The sequence below is a fragment of the Epargyreus clarus genome, unplaced genomic scaffold (assembly GCF_041222505.1).
Source record: "Epargyreus clarus isolate Ecla_fem2 unplaced genomic scaffold, WU_Ecla_fem_2.2 ptg000010l, whole genome shotgun sequence".
Classification (NCBI taxonomy): domain Eukaryota; kingdom Metazoa; phylum Arthropoda; class Insecta; order Lepidoptera; family Hesperiidae; genus Epargyreus; species Epargyreus clarus.
Genome location: NW_027332218.1, coordinates 9,221,719 through 9,242,575, shown reverse-complemented (window position 1 = coordinate 9,242,575; position 20,857 = coordinate 9,221,719). Strand labels below are relative to the sequence as shown.

Genomic DNA, 20,857 nt, shown 5'->3' with positions numbered 1-20,857 from the left:
CTGATATTATATTTTGAAATATTTTGTAATCAATGAAGATCAATGATTAGTGACCTTAATATCTGCCTACAAAACAGAGGTTCTACCTGAAGTTGATCATAGATGCGTTATTACTCCCGAGAACGAAGATAGTCTCTTTATTCGTAAGGTCTACTTGCATTACATAAACAAAAATTTGAAACGTATGTAAGTTATCTTATTATATTAAAGGAAGTTCTATTCAAACACGTTATTAATTAAAATAATAAAATATAGAGCGAGCAACATGAAACGGATGCACAATATCATGGTTTCAATAAGACAGAATAATTGCAGACCACTTCGTAATTTTAAGTGTAGTTCAGACAATGTCGGTATGATGAAATCTTTTATACACAGAATAGTGAGCCAGATAATAAGGACAAGAAAGCATAACAATAGGATGTACATGCAGGTAAAGTAAAGTAGATACATAACAACACATGCAATGAGATACAGAAAATAGTTAAAACTAATTTTAATAATGAATAGCAATTTGAATGTGTACGAGTATGTGGAATCAAATTTAATTTCGCTGGTCTTATGATAACTAACAATAGGGAGAATTGTGTACCCAGTCTATTTGCAAGTTTTGCAACAATGTGTCCTAACATAGCATAACAGTACTAAAAAAAATCACAATCATTTCAGAAGCAAAAAATATGAAATACAATCAATTATTGTGAGCTCCGATGCGGTATCCAGTAGACTACACTTAATGTCGTGGTAAAGATTCTTCAATAAAAATTTAAAAAATGCATTTCATTGAAATTGCACTGACTCATTAGCACCAAAGTTACTGTTATTCTTGAAACAGCTAAAAAATAACATGTTATTAATCTGCAAGTTCTATTATCAGGTAATGCTAATAATAGACTTTACCGTAAAACAAATAAAGCTGATTTCGAGCCGTCAACCTCTCGTCAAGGTCCGGCGCCGGTGCATGCCGGCGGAGTCATCGGCCGCCGACGACGGAATTAGCCGAACTGGAGACGAAAATAGCCGAATGTCCAGAAAATATGCGCTTGCCCACATTTCAGCAAATCCCTAGGTGGGACAAAGTATCTGTTGATTTAAACTACATTTACAACATTCGCACGATAGACGGAATAATGAGACCTTCAAACGATAATCACTTGAAAAAGTGACTCGTAAATTAGGGAGTTGTCGTGACCTAAAAATCACGAAGTACTTCTTACCATATTATCTCATCTATCTCGGCTTCAGTTCAGTAATCGGTACCTAATTAAGCGAGCACGAGGGATCACGAAACTTCATGTCCGAAAGAATCCTTACGAGTTACGACCGATAAAAAAACGATTGCGTCATTCAAATGCTTCCCATGGCGAGCAGTCGTGAGGAATTGATTGCGAGCACCATAAACGTAAGCACCGACGAGAGGAGGGTTTAATGAGAGTGTAAACAAAAAAATTGGAATTCAGTTAAGGCCGCTCGTTGCGCAAATTGAGGAAGTCCAAACAAAAAACTGTTCGCAAAGCTGAACGGGTTGAAATTAGTTGCACTACACGATTCTCGTCAATATGTTGAAGGTTTTCGCAAAAAACAATATTCCTGTACCCTTAGAAAGAGTTTTTACGTTTTTACAAAAATGAAAGATTTTTGTATTTGTTTACGTATTTGCCTTGCGTATTTGTCTTGGATTGTATAAGAACTGATTGGAACTGTATGGGAAATACTGCTAATACTCTGTCAATTTACTATAAAATACACTGTCAATTTTGAAATTGATTACAGTGGAATTAGGTTATTAATAACCATATGATTGCTTGCAATAACATATTGATATTCAAACATAGATGACGTAAACCACTTGAGATTTGCACACGATGTTACTACTGGCCTAAATACTTGAAAGCGAAATAACGCTGTGGAATTATACGGAGCGAGAGAATACATCCGATTTGGTATGATGAATTAGCTAAGTATTTTAAAAACTTCAATATAATGATTTTAAAAATTTTAATTGCTTTCATATACGAGAAACTGGAGAGATAGAAGATAAAAGTAAAAGACTGATATTGCCTTGGATTTAGTCTACATATCCTGCTATTGTCATTAAAACATTTTTTTCATTGTAATGATAATAACAGAACACCTAAGAAAATACTTCAAATGTTTACAGGTGAAACCATGTCTTCTTTACCATCAACAAATTCCTTTAAATGTAAATATTTTACAACAATATTATTCATAATGCTAGTACATTCCAATTATAAGCCTATCGAAACATCAACCGTATATTAGAGAAAAAGAGAAAAACAAAACTCAAATGATAGGAAAAAACCTAAAAGACGTGTGCGAAACGCGAACCCTAACGACTCATAAAACGATGCTATAGCTACGAGTAACATAGTAATGTTGATCGCAATTATGTTGTCAGTTTGAGACTTAAATTCTTACAGAGAAGTAGTATGATCAATCAAAACGAAGAAAAAAGTAATTAGATTATAGGTTGCAGTCAGAGCATAAGTGGGGGACGGACTTACGCACAATTTTCTAAGCATCAACCTGTTATTTATATTACAGTATTATCGGAACCTATCAATTTACCGTTAATCCACTACGTCATGATTGCACCTAGGGGCCGTCGCCAATAAATCGATTAAGCGATAAAAAAATCATTTACAGCCACAAGATGAACTGCTCGCGATCTTTGAGATTGATATTGCTGCAAGAGACCGTGTTCAGATCTCGAGATCTTTACCGTCCGTTAACCATCTTAAAGCAAATAGCATCTAAAAGCAAATAGAAGGATCCAAAATTTTCTTTCATTTCTTATAAATATCGACAGAATTAACATCGTGGCATGCATATCAATTCATTACTGTGCCATTGCTAGGCATTGGTCTCTTCTCAGAGTGAGAGGAGTTTTAGGTCATAGTTCACCGCGCTGGGTAAGTGCGAATGGGTAGAATTTACATATCCTTGGAGAACTTTTTTAAAAACTCTCCGGTGTGCGGGTTGCTCTCATTATTTCTTTACCATTTAAGCAAGTGATAATAATTTTTTAAGCTAAAACACACATAACATAAAAAATTAGAGGTCCCTGGAGGATTCGAACCTCAGATACCCCGATTGAGAGGCTCTAACCACTAGGCAGCATCCATCATTGTAAACGTAAATACTAATCAAATTAACATATGGAAATATTTGACAGTACCGACCAAACAAGCGAAAGCGCAAACGGTAAAAGGGCTTTTAAACTGGGCTAGTCAAATATTTATCCAGAATTTAAACCACACAGCAAATATGTTTAACTTCTGCTTTGAATGAATAGCTATCAATAATATAACAAGAACCACTTTTTACTTAAATACTTTAGTGACTAGTCTTATAAAATAAACTTCATATTTCCGCAATAGTCTATTATGTTTATAAAGGTAATATTTTATCAGGTTATTATAATCTGAAACTGGACTACAGTTAGTGCTTACAGTAACTACTGTAACTATAAATAAGGTCATAACTGTAGAACGAGATATTTCTAGTAATCCGTATGGCAAGAAACGTCCCATATACAAAAGGTGAAACCAATAAACACATCAATAATATTATAATGAAATTTCAAAAGGGATCCAGTGATTCCGTTCTATCCATAGATACTTTAATGGCTGAACCTTTAGAAGATAAAATAGATAGTACTTCTAAAGTCGTCTATATAAATATTTCAACAGTGCAACGAAAAGTTAACAGTTACACAGTTATTTCTTCCGATTCGATGAATTCCCGTATGGTCGGACCGCAAGATCTTTCGTAAGATCACGATTCCCATTCATCAGGGCCACGACACGACTCGGAGCCGAATGAATAAGGAGGTCTTATCGAATATGCATTAGCGGATCGATCGAGATATTGATGAACCCGTGTGTTAACACATGCGCCTCTGATCACGTTACAAACGGGTCGTGATCGAGCAGATGGTACGCTATAGACGGGGAGCTCGGTGAATCTGTATTTTGTACAACAAAATAAATAAATCAGCGTTTTACATTCGCTTGCCTTTCAAGGCAATTTACTGAGTATACAGGGTGAATTTTTAAAACGGGCCTTCAGGGCTAAATCCGAAACTATAAGGATTAGCGAAAAATGCTGAAAGGAGTTACGAGGCCTATTTTGATAAAAACTAAAACTGCATCATTAGTTTTTTAAAATATCTTTTTCCTTAGCCGGGAATCGAACGAGTTCATTTTGAAAAAAATTACACCCTCTATATTATTCCACTATCTATCTGCAAGTGTCGCTTTTAAGAATCAAATTCTGGGAAGTAATGTTATGTGACAAATTAAAGCAAAAGGAAAATTTTGAAGAAAAGACATATTTTTTCATACATTGGCATCTTAATCCTTAAGGATTATCCATAATAAAAGATTGATGTATAATTCTTTAGAAACATACATAAGTCATACCATTGAAGAATTTGTTGGTTAATAAACTAATTATTCGATGTTATGACCATGACATACGGCTTAGTATGAGAAAGTAATAGTTTGGCAAATAAGTTACTGCCGTTTTTAGGATTATTTTTTTAATAAAAATAGATAACTGATTAAATAGTAAATTCTTATTGTTTACAACTTCGTTTAAACGTTAAATATGATTTCCTATATCTCTTTGTTTAGTAATCACTCGGATTTGAATCGAAAAAGTCATTTTCGCAAATTGTCAACTTTACATCTGTATTAATCGAAACTCCGCCCATAGCAAGTTTAATTTATTATAATGGTCCTTAAAATAACCTTAATTAAGTCGGACATAAAAATATAAATTCTTGGAGAACAAAACGTCCACTTTTTTGTTAATGTTTAAATTGATGAATGGCGGGAACTTAACTGCCAAATTAATATGAAAAAATATGTGTTTTCCTAAAATTGAGCCTTTTCCTTTAGTTTGTCATTTACCATTAGTTCCCAGATTTTGATCCTTATAAGCAACACTATCAGATAGTGAAATAATATAGAGGGTGTATTTTTTTCAAAATGAACTCGTTCGATTCAGGGCTAGGGAAATGATTATTTAAAAAAAGTAATGATGCAGTTTTAGTTTTTATCAAAATCGGCCTCGTAACTCCTTTCAGCATTTTTCGCTAATCCTTATAGTTTCGGATTTGGCCCTGAAGGCCCGTTTGAAAAATTCATCCTGTATATGATATGTTTTCAATAATGCCAAAAATATTAAAACAATTTATATTTTGATTCACTCTCTTCATGATAGATCATCGCTGAGTTGTATTTTTAATAAAACTCCTGATTGCATTGATCTATGAAAAGTCATTAAGTCTTGATTTAACACACTCTGTAAAATATTAGGAATCAGCAAACATTTTCCCGTCTCTTCTTAAACGTTTTGAACTTGTCCAATGCCTATTGCGAAAAATAAAATAGTGACATCATATTTTTACCACTGAGCTTTTGATCAAGACGTACCATTGTAAGACTACGCGCCTATCTTGTCATGACCGACTTGGCTTCATCCGAGTTTGGAGATACTGGTTTGCTTTAACGTCTCATTTAGGCGCGCAATACGATTTACACCCGCTCTGACCGTACATACATTCATGACACCATTTAAATCATCAAATTATTGTGAAACGTATGACGTGTGGGAATAAATGAGGCCTTTGTTAATGTCTTCATCAATTTTTCATGATCACAGTTTCTGACAAGTCCCCAATCTCTTCTGTAACATACCATCTGGTGTAATCAATTCCACCATCAGCTGGTTCAAAGATCATCTGGTTTCAAATAGGAATAAATCTTCAAAGTTAAACTGGACTGATATGATTGTGGCGATAGAAACAGCAGAAGAATATACGAAATAAGTTTAATTTTATGAAACTTGCATAAACTACGATAGTTAAAATATATGAGAGTCACTAAATTAGTCAGTTAGTTTGTAAATCTTTAAGAGTACTTTGATTCAATTTTGCAACAGATAAGTAATTTCATTAAGTATGAAGTAGGCGTTTATTCAACATTAAACGAAAGTGGCTCCCCTAGCGAAAGGCTAGAAACATAAAAATTATACGCGCAACATTGAAATCTGTACCAAAGGTTAGCCAGTTCAAATTTGCGCAATATTTTCACTACATTAGCGTCTAAATTAGATGCCTTTTTATGTATAAAAAAATCGATAAAATAGCGGCTTTAATTGTTTCCGTTATGGTTACGTCAATTTAAAAGCGTTATGTCTCTAATTGCTTTCTATAACTATTTGACACTCAAATCTATTTAAAATCAAAGTTAGAAAATGTATTTATATACTTCCGTAAAATAAAGTTATGTTCATACTAAATTCATACACAAATTTCATTTGGCTCGCTAAGACACATGTTTATTTTGAATGTCATTAACTTAAAAAATGAATTGTTTTTTTTTAATTTCAGAAGTTATTATACTAATTTAATGTTAAGTAATCACTACAGTCCATGGACCATGCACATCTGTATCGAATTCCGAGTAAAACAGGTGAACAGGTGATCCTACCTAAAGTCGACCACAGATGTTGGGATAATAATGTTGAAATGTACCTTTTACCTTTTTTTTTTGTAATCATTAATGTTAATGAAGCGAGTACTATTAATACATTGATTTACAAAGCCAACAATAATAATAAAAAAATCTTGAAACTGGTTTTAAAGGCAAAATGGAACATACACTTTTAAAGTACTGTAATATCTAAGATGTAATATGAAAGAATAAGATGTTTTTAACTTGAAATTTGTAAAGACAGATGTAACCGGGAGCATTCATCCCATATTCTTTATATTCCCATTTTAGATAAATAGTTTCTAAAGATATATAATAATTGTAAAGAAATAATTATTTCAAAAGATAGAAATAGCTCCGAGTGTAGTAATAACTTTATCGCCAATTGACACGAGACTTTCGTAAAGCAATTTTGTACTTTTAAATTGAAACAATTTAATTGCAAACGATTAGGTAGTTAATGATTGACAAATAGATTGCGATTATATTGTCGTATTCGACTATCAATGGATGCTACATTTTAAGTTTTATTTTTAGAAAGGCAGAAAATACTATACTTATTTATTTTAGTGATTGTTTAGAAGCAAGTAGTACAATCTCGTGGTGAAACCCGATATTTTGAAATGTGCAAAATGTAGAATATGAATATTACCTTCGAACTACTTCAGCTGCACTTAAAAGTTTAAAATGTCATAATTAAAAAATAAAATCAAATAGAATTGTTGGACTGAATTTAGTAATATTGCCAATGTCCACAGACGGTTGGGTTAAGAGAGGGATTGCAATTCATGTGAACATTATATTATTTTCAGAATTTCCCGGGCGAAATGGCGATTCTTGTATCGATCCAGGAGATCCATAGAAGAATATTCCGGCATGAGAATTCAATGTTAATGCAAATAAAAATTACGAAGCGGAGAAGAAGCAGCTACATTGATTGATTATTATAATACATGCATATATTTCAATAACGATTGCTTTAATTAAGATCTTATGAAGTACATTACTACATACAATTCACACAACTGGGTTACTTGTGCGTATGGCAACGTAATATAAGTTTATGTATATAATAAATATGCAAATCAAAACATTATAGAATTTTAAGAGATACTTAACATGTTACATTCAATAGTTTATTAGCAAATTTATTACACGTAATGGACAAATACATTTTAGAGTGCGTTTAGATAGACACAAAATATATATAATTTTATTATTTTAAAATAGTAAACTAGTAAGTAATGGATCTTTTGGACCAAAACATCCATTATTTTAATCAATCTCCATCCAGTAACGGATCGATTCAATGAATCGATCTTTCAAACTAGAAAATCGAAAGTCGATCTTTTCGAAGTTGGTTCAATATGTTATAGACATTTTTTTGCTGAACGATTTGTGTTTCAGTGCTTGTTTTTTCCTGATGACCTTTTTTCGCTATCTTCACCCCGTGTAGCTGAAAAGATCGTATATCGATTTTTGGAGACTCGATTCTTTGGGCATCGAGTTTTTTGTGAATCGATTTAATGCAATTTATTCGAATCGATTCAATAATTGATATTTTTCGGAGAGAATCGGCATCCCTACTAGTACTAGATAATAGAACATGAGACAAGGCACAAGAAATTATCCCGTTAATCTGTATAGAATACGTGACACAGTATTTATATACATAGTTGGAAAACGATCACATAAATCTTCGGAACCCCCATTCCCATTTCCCACAGCCTCACAACACACGCCACACACGGCAAACACTGTGTAATTGACGTGAATTAGCACAGATACACATAACACGAATGTTAGTGGCGATTCAAGCTGGCAATTAAGCGAGTGTTTCGCCTTAAGAGAGAATTAGACGACTTGGTATTTCTCCAACTGATGCAAGGTTCACGGGGTCAAGTGCTACTGGCAATGTCAATACTCCTAATCCATGTTAGGGTAATGGTAGTTATAAAATGCAACAAAATTTGAATTTAGTGGATAGAAAAACAATATCAAATTTATTTGTTAAAGCGATGTGGTCGCATAAAAATTAGGAAGATTTAATAATAGATCCAACCATATGAAAAAAAAACAAAACAGCAAATTTCGTAAGTGATTCTAGAACTTTGAAAGTCATGTAATTTTGAAAAGTGAGTAATGAGTATCTATAAATATATTATTTCATTAACATTTAGACCTCATAATTTGCAAAATTATCATAAGTAATGACAATGTAACAATAATTATACAATAACAGGATAATTTCAGCAACATAATTACATGTAACCATCTGAATAAAATAATTATGTATTTAAAAAAACATTACGTAAAACACAATATGGTCTAATAGGAAACCTGCACGTAAGTGGCAGCGCCACTACGAGTATAATCTATAATTCTAAAACATTTTTTTTAATTAAATCTAATTTCAATTTCAAATACTTATAAGGCCTTTACGGCCGTTCAAAAATTGCCATAGCGGTCGGTATTTCACGACCACAAGGCGGGGTATTGGTAAAGTTTTCAACTAGCAATAATCGCACCTCGGATTAACCTCATTGGTTACGATATTGCCGCTGCGCAAAGTTAACGAAAAATTGGAATCGGGCCGGTCTTATAGTAGCGCCAGCGTACACTCGTTAGCGTGTTTCAGTTTTGGAACAGTGCCATCTAGTGAGCGCACGATACAACTTACTCACATACAAAGAACGAGACAAGAGGGTTACTTGTAGTTCCGGTTTGGTCGACTGAATAAATACTTACCAAACGGTGTAAGCCAGTGTTGCCAGTTCAAATTTTTAATATTACAGTACACTGATTAAACAAATACAGTAGATCGGCATGAAAATACAGTGAATCATATAGTCAAACTAGTTTTTGCCCGCAGCTTCGCCTGCGTTCAAAAGAAAATAATATAATGTACTAACATACATAAAACTGTAAATTCGTACCTTCAACTTTGCTAAAGATCATCACTTGATCAAATGCATAGTTTACGATTCAATCCTTACTAATATCGATTAAAGTAATTGATATTTTGGGTTCAAAAGATGGATTCTCCGATTAATCGATCTTAGATCGCCATCCCTAGTTCCCGTGGGATTTCCGGGATAAAAACTATCCTATGTCCTTTCTCGGGTCCCAGACTATCTTTGTAAAAAATTTCATTTAAATCGGTTTAGTGGTTTAGGCGTGAAGAAGAGACAACCAGACAGACAGACAGACAGACAGAGTTACTTTCGGATTTATAATATTAGTAAGGATACAGTGTTTACGCAGTAAATAAATACTTCATAGTTTTTAAACATCACATTGAATTTAAGAAGTATAAATTAATCACTGTCTGTATCAGTTTGAGAAGGTTCATGTTTATTATATATTTGATCGATGAAAGTTTGTTATAAGACTTACAAACTCACTCGCATGGTAATCATATCATATACCATCAGCGACCACAATCAGTACAGGCAAACAGTAATTATTATTGTACACTTGGGAGGCTATGGAAAACCCCTGGTTTTCCATAGCTTATAGCTTATATTAGAAAACCAGGGGTTTTCCATAGCCTCCCAAGTGGGTGCACATTTCCATTATTAGAATTGAAACCACAGTACAGACTAGTTTGAATAGAGCAAAATGCTGTACGTTTTACGAAGATACTATGTAATTTTTAAAAATAAAATGAATTACAGTATTTTTCATGCACTGTAAAATTGTAATACATTATACAGTAAATGTACTGTAATTAAAGTGCATCTGGTAACACTGGTGTAAGCAGTGGATAGATTGAATTTTAAATATGAATATAATATAAAATATTTATAAGGCCTTTACGGCCGTTCAAAAATTGCCATAGCGGTCGGTATTTCACGACCACAAGGCGGGGTATTGGTAAAGTTTTCAACTAGCAATAATCGCACCTCGGATTAACCTCATTGGTTACGATATTGCCGCTGCGCAAAGTTAACGAAAAATTGGAATCGGGCCGGTCTTATAGTAGCGCCAGCGTACACTCGTTAGCGTGTTTCAGTTTTGGAACAGTGCCATCTAGTGAGCGCCCGATACAACTTACTTTCATACAAAGAACGAAACAAGAGGGTTACTCGTTCCGGTTTGGTCGACTGTATAGATGTAAGCAATGGATAAATTAAAAATGTTCAAGTAAACATTGTTAACCTCATTCAATAATTAGATCAATTCCGATAAATATAGCCACTCAAGAAGCTTTATTCCTTACAATTAGTGTAACGTTAAAGTTAAAGAAAAGCGTATCGTAAAGCGAAACGGATAAATCGTTGCGGTGCGATTATTTTAAGTGGATAAGTGTGGGTTACGCAAGAGAATCTCAATAGTAGTGCGTGGATAATGACTCTGACAGTGTAGCATATCGAGATATTGCAGTACATTAACTCAAAGAGGAGCATGGCGAATGATACAAATAGAAGTTTCCAACGCAAACCCACCTGACGTAACCCAAAACAAGGGCATTGAAATGATCCGTGGCTGAATCGAGCCGTGAAATCGGCGATCATGGTGTGATAACTGTTGCATGATGAAAAATGATAGAGTATCGATATAATTGCGATAGTAACATGGGATGGAAGGGAATAGATTGGAAAGCGGACACAATAACAAACAAGGAAGTTATTATTACAATTATGCAAGAGCGTGTTGCTGATTCGAACAGATTCAAGCTATATACTACATGTAAAGCTCGTGTTAATGGCTTATCGGGGGTCATAATGCGGAAGAGTCTTTTCCTTCTAATATCAATACAGCCTGAGGTAAATCTTTACATAATATCATGTTCTATGACAGTACCAATGATATAATTAAATTAAACTTTAATGAAATACGGCAATAGCAATTGATACCAATACTTTTTAAATACTGTAATTTTTAGGTTTCTCCTGTAACTAATTAGACTACGTCGATTTTAATGAGAACGTAAAACTTTAAAGTTGGTAAATATTTCTTTCTCTGCAATAACAAGACCCCAACTTATACGAAAAAATCCCATTGAACGTAGATTTGTTTAAAAGGGGAGGTCAATATTGGCTGCCCTAAGTTTGAATACTTATATTATTCAGCATAGGGTAAAAGAAACTCATGGTTCATCGATTGTATTTACTACAGTATTACATCTTATTCATGGCGGTCGCAAGCGGATCGTGATTTTGTTTCGGACAGTATGGATTTGTCATCTGTCATGATAAAAGATCTGCAAAAAAATATTTTTCTATAACAAATATGCCGTTTCTGAAATAAGTCTATTTGGATATGTTGACTTTCAGGTCCCACTGGATTCGCCGGTGCTCATGGGTAATTCGCAATAAAATACTTTCTAATATTGGCAACTTTAGACATAATAATATAACACTAGAACGTATTAATTTTAAATACCCGTTCTTCCCAGCATAATATCGGTGCATCATGTAAATTGCCAGCAAACCACAAATTGTAGTCGGTGTTACAAAATACGAGTGATTCATCGAAATTAAGAAATTATTTCATAAGAACATCACAGCGTTATTATGTGCATTAAACACAAAATGTAAGTGCAACGTGCAATTCCAGTTATTTTGAGTTACTTTACTATATATGATACATGTTAAACGTGAGTTGAAGTAAATAATAACGAAACATAATTTTGATAGTGTAGTTACATAACTATTTCATTTGTTGTTAAGGACTGCCACTGAGTAATTTCCACAATGATAATTTTAAACGATCTTTGAATAAACACTGTATAACTTTAAATATACCTACATTCCTACATAGGATATTAATACTTTATGTTCATGACCGCAAAACTCGAAAACTTCACAATGCATTCACTTGTAAATTTTACATAACATTGCATTCCTATTTAAAGGTGTTTTTAACTTTTTATGTGCATTTAATTCCGAACATTCAACGAAACATCACACTAAAACAAAAGAGCGTGACTGTACTACATATTCAATGGATAAACAATCTATAAGGTACCAATTTCAACGTCAGGAACTGCAAAATGATTCCATGTGATCCACCTAGTACGCGTATGTAAGGTAGATCATCCCACAATACATTTCTTTGGCAATCAAGTTGCAAAAATCATAGCAATCATCGCGCGCACCTTACATCACGTTCCGTAGATTCGACTGAATCTGTTTCGATATGAACTGTGGAGAATTATTCAGTGAAGCTTGGAAAATCATCATTCTCTTCCTTCGTGGATATTGTAGGAAGCGAAAAACAAATTAAATCCAGCAAAATCTTCTTGTGAAGTTAATAAACTACAGTGAACGAAGGCGAAGGGATTATGGCGTTACATCCGCTTTCAGATGAGGTTCAGCAGTGGACTTACTTACTTAAGGATGGACGGACAGAATCATTTGGTTAAGATTATAATAATCGTTTAAATCCATTCAATAGTCTCAAGTAAAGAATTTCAGTAACAGATATGCATTATTTTCCTTTAAAATTATAGACGAAATATGATATCTCGAACTAATTTTGGGGCGTTAAATTTGATTAAAATTATACACTAAAACTTTGAAAACCTACTAAGCACCAATTAATCCACGCCTTCACAGCTAATATTATCTACGCGTTCAAAAATTGCCTTGAATTATGGTGCAACACCGGCAATTTGGGCAAAACATAGCCTGCCATTGTCTCGACACCCTTGAGTGATTAACCACGCCTTGTGCCAACTCCGGATATGCAACAAAGGGTACCTTTGTCACGATAAACGTCGTGCAAAGGCTAGATTGCATAATCACAACTATAAATTTGAGTTTGGTACCGGCACCACAGATTGGAAGTTAATAATTATTTTGTTAGATTTAATAATACAGGTTATCGTCAACCGATTTCCGTTCCACTGCTGCGTGCAGGTCACCTCTAAGAGTAAGTATGGTTATAGCTATTGTTTTATGTGGTAGGATTGGTGGAATTTACAAATCTTAGAGATTTTACAACATTCTCAGGTATATACTTATATATTTCCTTATGGTATTTTTCTCCACCGTTGAAACAAATGATTAATACTTTTTAGGCTGAGTCTATTAATACAGGTACTGTACGAACAATTTATAATTATTAATACGGGTACTGGACAAACAATTTATTATTATCCGATTCGAACCGGTAGATTTTGAGAAATCTCAAAAAAAACTAGAAAAAAAAATTTTTTTAAATGTTTTTTTTTTAATAACTTTTAAACGGCTCTACCGATCGATTTTAGAAACTAAGCTCTTAACATCAAAAAATGACGTCGATCGCCATCAGCCCGTTCGAAATCGATTAATTCTTTCTTTCTTTCTTTCTAATTCTAACCTAACCTAACTTAACCTAACCTAACCTAACCTAACCTAACCTAAAAAAAAAAAACATACAAACAGTTTAATTACAAAAATTGACATAATAATAAAGCAAAACAGCTAAAAGCCCGTATCAAATAGCGAGGGCTTAAAGCTGAATAAACAGATTAATTAAAAAAAAAAAAAAACCTAACCTAACCTAACCAATTGAATAAATGTACGAATAAATATATTTAAAAAAAAATTTGAATTTGTCACATTGTTTAAAGAAAAAAAAATTGAATAAATGTACGAATAAATATAATTTATTAGTCCAGTACCTGTACAAATAGTCACATTGTACTTTTTAATACGACGACAAACACGAAAGACAGTTTCGTACAATCAGAGGTGCGTTGTGATTCGAAAACATTTTACGGAGACCGAATTTTAAACAACTAAGCTATCTGACAGTAAACATGTTTATTCGATATAACTACGAAAATTGTAATACAACCAACGTGTTTATTTGTCCTATACATCAGAGGGATCAGCTGCACTCGCTGGCGTGTCATCGCATTGTGTGAGCAACACGTGCGCACCACGCAGCTGCGTTGAGCAACGCGAGCCCCCGGCCACAGGCAACGGCGAAATGGCTGAAGATATGCTCTTGTATTATATTACTTTATAAAGTCAATATGTCGATACATAATTGATATATCAAAGTCTTGAAGTGCATCTATTAACATTATAGACATTCATAGTTATTAATTTGGCAATTAAATTTAATTTTGCGAGACCGGCAAAAGCTGACGTGAAAGCTAACGAAGTGAGGAAGATGAAATCATCCTTTTAATTAAAGCTAAAACTACCCTAACAACTACACAATCTAATTGAAACTGAATTAGGGAAATCATTTAATAATTTGATATAAACATAGAATATATCGAAGTATACATTATAGATTAACTATGCTACATAGATGATATATTATTATGAAATTCGATCAAATAGATGCATTAAAAGATAAAGATTATATTGTCCTTCAAAAAATCGCTTCAACTTATAAGATAATCGGATGCAATGAAGCGGACGGCGTCACAAAAGGACCTGTACGTATTCATCCATTCAGCTATAGTACGAGATGAATCATGTGTTGCGTTGCATCGTGAGAAACGAACGGTATTCGTACTGGATGTGCGACATTTGTCGAATAACGGTAATAAATAATATGAACTATTTATAACAGATGCGAATAACGTAACATGAAGAATACGCTATAGAAATGAAATGGGAGTGGAGTTAGAAGAAATAATAATAAAAGCAAACCAAATACCATAAAACATGATCTGTTCAGAGAAATGTATACGAGTATAATTTTGTAAAATACTATTAAAGTAGAAGTAATAGTAGAAGTACATTTGTTTAGTAAAAGAGTTATTACAAAATAATATGAATATACTATAATATATTTGGATTTAAATAAAGTGTAAATACTTAATTAAATACAAGATGTAACTACCGTTTTATGTAACTCAGGATAATTATAGTAAACTACCCGACAGTTTCATAACAGTGTTAGCTTCAATATGAATAAAATTACATCTATGCACATCCGTTTCACGACTCTCCAGTTCTCCAATGATCTTAAAGGAAATTGGTTCCATAATATCCTTTGATTTCAACGTGATAAATATACCTCTGATATTCTTAGATAACGTAACATTTTCTCATTAAAACTAGTGTAGACTGTTATTTATTTGATGTCATTAAACTGAGGAAAATATGGGTAAGCCAGAATTTTTATAATTGACGATGAAAATCTACTTGTAACCGATATTAGCAGGTTTTGAATCTATCAATATAATCTTCAATATATGAAAATTTAAATCCATTAGTTATTAATGCTCAAAAAACGACACACTACGACTACTACTTGGTTTATATTTTCTATAAGAGGCCATAATTTTGTTAGGAAGGTATAAACCAACCTTAGTTTTATAAAAACCTTAGTAATATTGTATTCATATTGTATCCGTATTCATTTACCCTTCTCCAATAGCAATGATGTAACAGCATTCTTACCTGCAACAAAGAAATCACAATTCATTGTTAGAGTCAACATTTCAAAATTTAATTGAATTCTTAACTAAACAGTACAGTACTATTGTGCTAGCGCCCGTGAGTTCAAGAACCTCTACCACCTCTGCACCATTGTTTGAACACCACACCCGTTCCATTTCCGATTCCATGGCTGATTTAGCACTGTTTACTCATTTCGTGTTCTAAGTAAAGAGGAAATGTAAGCCTGACATTGAGTTTAAACACGGAAACAAATCCAGGAACAGTGAATGCATAAAACCAGGTGCGCAGGAATTCCTTGTACAAACAATACAGCAATATATGAATGTAACTCTGAAGAACTGAACAGTATAGCATTGTTTAACGAGAACTCGGGAACAACACTGCTATCCAATGATTTAATGTTACTCAAATAAAGCTTTGTAACTTTTAATGTGTACCTTTAAAAGCTTCGCTAACAATTCGTGCTGTAGTTAGATTTTTAATGGTCGATTTGAACTCTGTTGTAATAATACAATTGCAATTATTATTAATATTACGTAGTATGGTTGGATCACGTACGGCCCCGCGGCTTGTGTAGATTGGGACCGATCTATAAAGTTAAGCAATGTAGGGGCCAGACAGGAGTTAGATGGGTGGTAGCTTGTCATTATCTTAATTTTAATTGGATGGATAACTACATTTCTTGAACGCTTTTGTAGCAATTGGAACTTAGCAAATTAGGAACAGAAAGTAAAATAATAGTTAGACCAAACAATAATAGGCGCATTTCAATTTTTGGCTTCACTTCTTAAAATTCACGTAACACTAATACACATATCACAAATCGCGATCGATCATTTGTCAAATGGTGAAATTATCACATCATCCATTTGATAAATGATTGAGGTACTGCAAAATGAATGTGATAATGAAGTAATGATAGAGTGAAGAATGAGAGAGTAATGATGGAAGAAATGCAAAACACCGGTGATCTAAGCGGAGAACGATTGCGCAACCAACAATTATGTGTATTGCGGCTCGCAACATGGCATTGCGAAATTGAAGGGTAAAAAACGGTTGAATATAAAAAGAGGCAAAAGAAATTAAACATCATTAGAGAATGAAAGTGTAATTATGTATCTGGTAAAAAGAGACGGTGTAATTTTTAATAAAGCTCCCGCTTATTTTACAGCTTATTCGTATTGTAAAATTTGATATTTGAGATTTTTGATATGATAAATATGAAATTGTAAAATTTGATAGATTATTTCAAATTATTTCTCCATCGATATGGATTAACAGTACAGTTTTTTTTCAGAATTTAACTTAACTTTGTACTAATATAGCACAATGTTATTATACAAAATGCATTAAGATTATCATTTAAGTACTTGATAAAGATCATCCCAACGCAGTGACTAATGCAACAGCGAAACCTTCAAGCCTAGCTTTTGAAGGGAAATAGCAATTTGCCTACGAAATTAGATTCAGAGATTTACACACAACCACAGAACAAAGAACTGTACAATTTATAATAATTGCTGGTATATAATGTTGGTTACTGGATCGCTATAATTGGTCTCTTGATCTCAAGGGAGACCTTGGGTAATGGCTACGAGTAATAATATACACCAGTTTAGTGAAAGATAATTGTAGCTTAGTTAAATTTAACAACTACATGTATAATTAAGCATTTGAACGTATCTTGATACATAATTATGTTATATACATTGGTAGCTGAGAAGAAATTACACCATTATGTTTTTAAATTTTTGATCATATAAATTTCTAGATTGAATAATGTTAAAACTTTTCAATTTCACTGTTTATGTTAATTTATGTCACCAAAGGTAATTGAAATATTTGGTAACGCGATGGTATAGTATCTGAAGCTATTATTCTTCTAATACGTAAAAGTAAAGTAGGAGTAATAGTTCAATTCATTCTCACGAATATAAATTCGATACATAAGTACTTCTAATCAGCTGAAATAATAGAATTTTGCTTTAAAGCTGAAGCAAATGTGACGATGATCTCAGGATAAGATAGTGCATGATCTTATTCAAGTGTCACCACGCTCCCTCCCACTGTGATACTTAATGAAACAGTTGAAAGGTCAGCAAAATCAGCATCGCAAATCCGTAACGAAACATCCCAGATTGAGAACATTAGCATTTCTTGCAAGCTGGGTTGTTCACCTCGTCTAAAAGTAAAATTACATCCAATCAACCCACGCCTACGCAGTATTTGCTAATGGTCTAAGATCCCGATATAAGACGACCTTCACCGAGCTGGTTAATGGATGAAAAGTATTTTAAGTCAAAATAAATATGTCGATATTAATATTGCAAATGGGTTGTTTAAAAAATTTGAGTCCAGAATATTTTTTTTTACAATTAAAAATAAAAAAAAAAATCCTAAACATTTCACTGGTCTGGTTTATGGACAAATTACATACCAATCGAAAGTATGAAGCCTATAGCATATGCAAATGTTAGGTTGACTATTCTTTTCCTGTCACAACTCTTGGGTAAGCGGGTATAGACAGGTAAACAAGTTGTCCTACCCAAGGACTGTGACAGGAAAAAATAGTCAACCTAACGTTTGCATATTATATAGGCTTCATACTTTCGATTAGTATGATTTTTTCTATTAACGAAATCAGTGAAATGTGTAAGAAAAAAAATCATATTCTGGTTTGAATTTTTTTAGCCAACTCATTTGCAATACTTTTTGACATATTTAATTTGATATAAAAAACGTTTCATCCGTTAACTAGCTCGGTGAAGTTCGTTTTAAATCGGGATCTTCTACTATAATGCATTTACGATCTCCGTGAACGCTCATAGTAAACCCACGTATCGGATTGAAACACTAATTCATCATCTTATACGATCAAACGAATATAATTTTGTTGGGAATGATGGGCAGCACAAGGGTCAGTTATTTGTGCATATGGAATGTTGTGAAATGAAATCATCGCTTGAAGCCTGAAGGTCGATCAAAAATAAAATATTGAAGTTTTATCATACACGTCAGGTTTTTCAACTAATGTTAATGCGAAAGTAGTTCGCTTAGTTTGTTTTTATAGTAATGATAAATGATATGATGGAATAATGATTATTGACTAATTAAATTAGTTCTTATCTAGGCGTTAAACATTGGCGAATTTTCAGTACTTGGTATTAAGGTACGTAAAATAAAGTGAACATATGACTTCTCCATACACTTTACCCAATATACTGGTGTATAAATGGACATAATATCTTAACTTCGAAAGATACTAAATTATCAAAATATAAAATATCAATCCCATATAAAGCTTAGCCATTATTTATTACAACAAGATTGAGTAGATTCCGTGAAATCAAAATTTACAACCCAATATTGATATTACTTATTCAGTATAATAAATGAACTAAACGGCCACTCTCTTGGAAATCAATAACATCTACATCGTAAGACTTCCTGTTCATAAGTGATTTTATGTAGTAAAAACCGTTATAGTTGATACATAGAAAGCTAGAAATCTTGATATGAGTCGTGAGCCACATTCGTTTTCCATGGGCTCTTTACATTTGGTATCGTTTACATCAGTAGTTTCAAATATGTTTCAGATTATGGTATTGAATCAATTGAAACGAATAAAAAAGTTTACGCCGGCACTACATGGCGTCGTTTCCTCAGTTTTTAAATATAACGCAGTTATTAGCCGGTTCAATACGGTTACATGGAGTACAAATGTCTTTAGTATTGTACATTTTATTTAAATATCGGATATAAAAATTGGATTATCGGGATCATTTTTATTATATTTTATTTCAAGATCATTCATATTTGAGTGGACTGTTTCTTGTAGTATTTTTTTTATTTTAATTCTTTACTTTTTATTCGTTTATATTTGGTGTTGAAAGCTTTTATCTATTTTTAAACATTATAAAAATTCAATTTTATAAATAGTAGTGGTAAGGTTTTTGATATTTATTACTTTCATAGTGAATATTCTATTAATATTGTACCAGGGAAAGATAAATACAAATAATAAAACTACTAGTGATATTGTGTTCAACATGACAACATACGATGTTTCTCAAACTATCATTATTTATAATGACAAGGCATTAACTTCTGGAGTGCACAATGACAATGTTATACTCCAACTGTTAACATCAAAAAAATTAACAAGGTTGCTCACGAAATCGATTATAGTTTTTCACAATCATGTTCTACGGATCGGTTATGTAAAGGCGCTTTCACACATATTCGGAGAATATTCGATATAAATCGCTTAGGCGTCTTAAATTGAATATAGTCAAAGATCGTTCTGCTTTCCTGAATCTACTTTAATTATTATTGATTTTGGATTCAAATGTCTAAACGTGAATATGTTTATTCACAGAATACTCAAATATACCCGTCGGTCCGAATGCGCAGTGAGAGACAGCAGATAGACAACATTAGGGTTTAATAAACAGAGAACACTGTACATAAAGATTATTATCTAAGACGCTAAATTAGACATAGCTGAAGGAGCATTACTTCTGTGCATAGTTAAACTACTATCTATAATAAATTTTGCTGCACGATGTTGTTGATTAGATTGCAGGCTATAATATAAATTAGTCCATTTAGTGCTTTTAGAATAGGCTCTAAATCTACAGTTTTATCGTACTGAATTTCGCTAAGTGTGTGCAGTGTTCAAACGTTATAGTCCTCGATGACAGCTTGTTCAATAGGCTCATAACAATAATTCATCAGTGAAAACGACAAGACCGTGCCGTATGAATAAATCGTAGAGAAAGCAAAAGCTTTGATTGGTTAACCGTATCTTATTTCATAGTGTTACTTGATGACTTAAAGCTTGTTTCAGTACTTGGTGTTAATTAAATATCTATTCCTATTGATAAATGTCCGGTACATTTCTGAGGCAGTCTACGACCGCTTTAATTTATCCTACCGGCGATTCCTATGGTCATATGAGTGTTATATATCTGCATC

The 20,857-nt window shown here is 33.0% G+C and overlaps 1 protein-coding gene and 2 non-coding genes across 5 annotated transcripts in view; all 3 read right to left on the bottom strand.

The window, feature by feature from the left end:
• The window catches only part of klar (klarsicht), a 402,989-nt gene that overhangs the window by 51,141 nt on the left and 330,991 nt on the right, over positions 1 to 20,857 (bottom strand). The gene's annotated exons all lie outside the window — the stretch shown is intronic.
• LOC140745664 (U4 spliceosomal RNA) lies at positions 8,959 to 9,097 on the bottom strand. Its single transcript, XR_012102686.1, has one exon. It is a non-coding gene; the product is annotated as a U4 spliceosomal RNA (small nuclear RNA).
• On the bottom strand, positions 10,336 to 10,474 carry LOC140745663 (U4 spliceosomal RNA). The gene has a single exon (XR_012102685.1). It is a non-coding gene; the product is annotated as a U4 spliceosomal RNA (small nuclear RNA).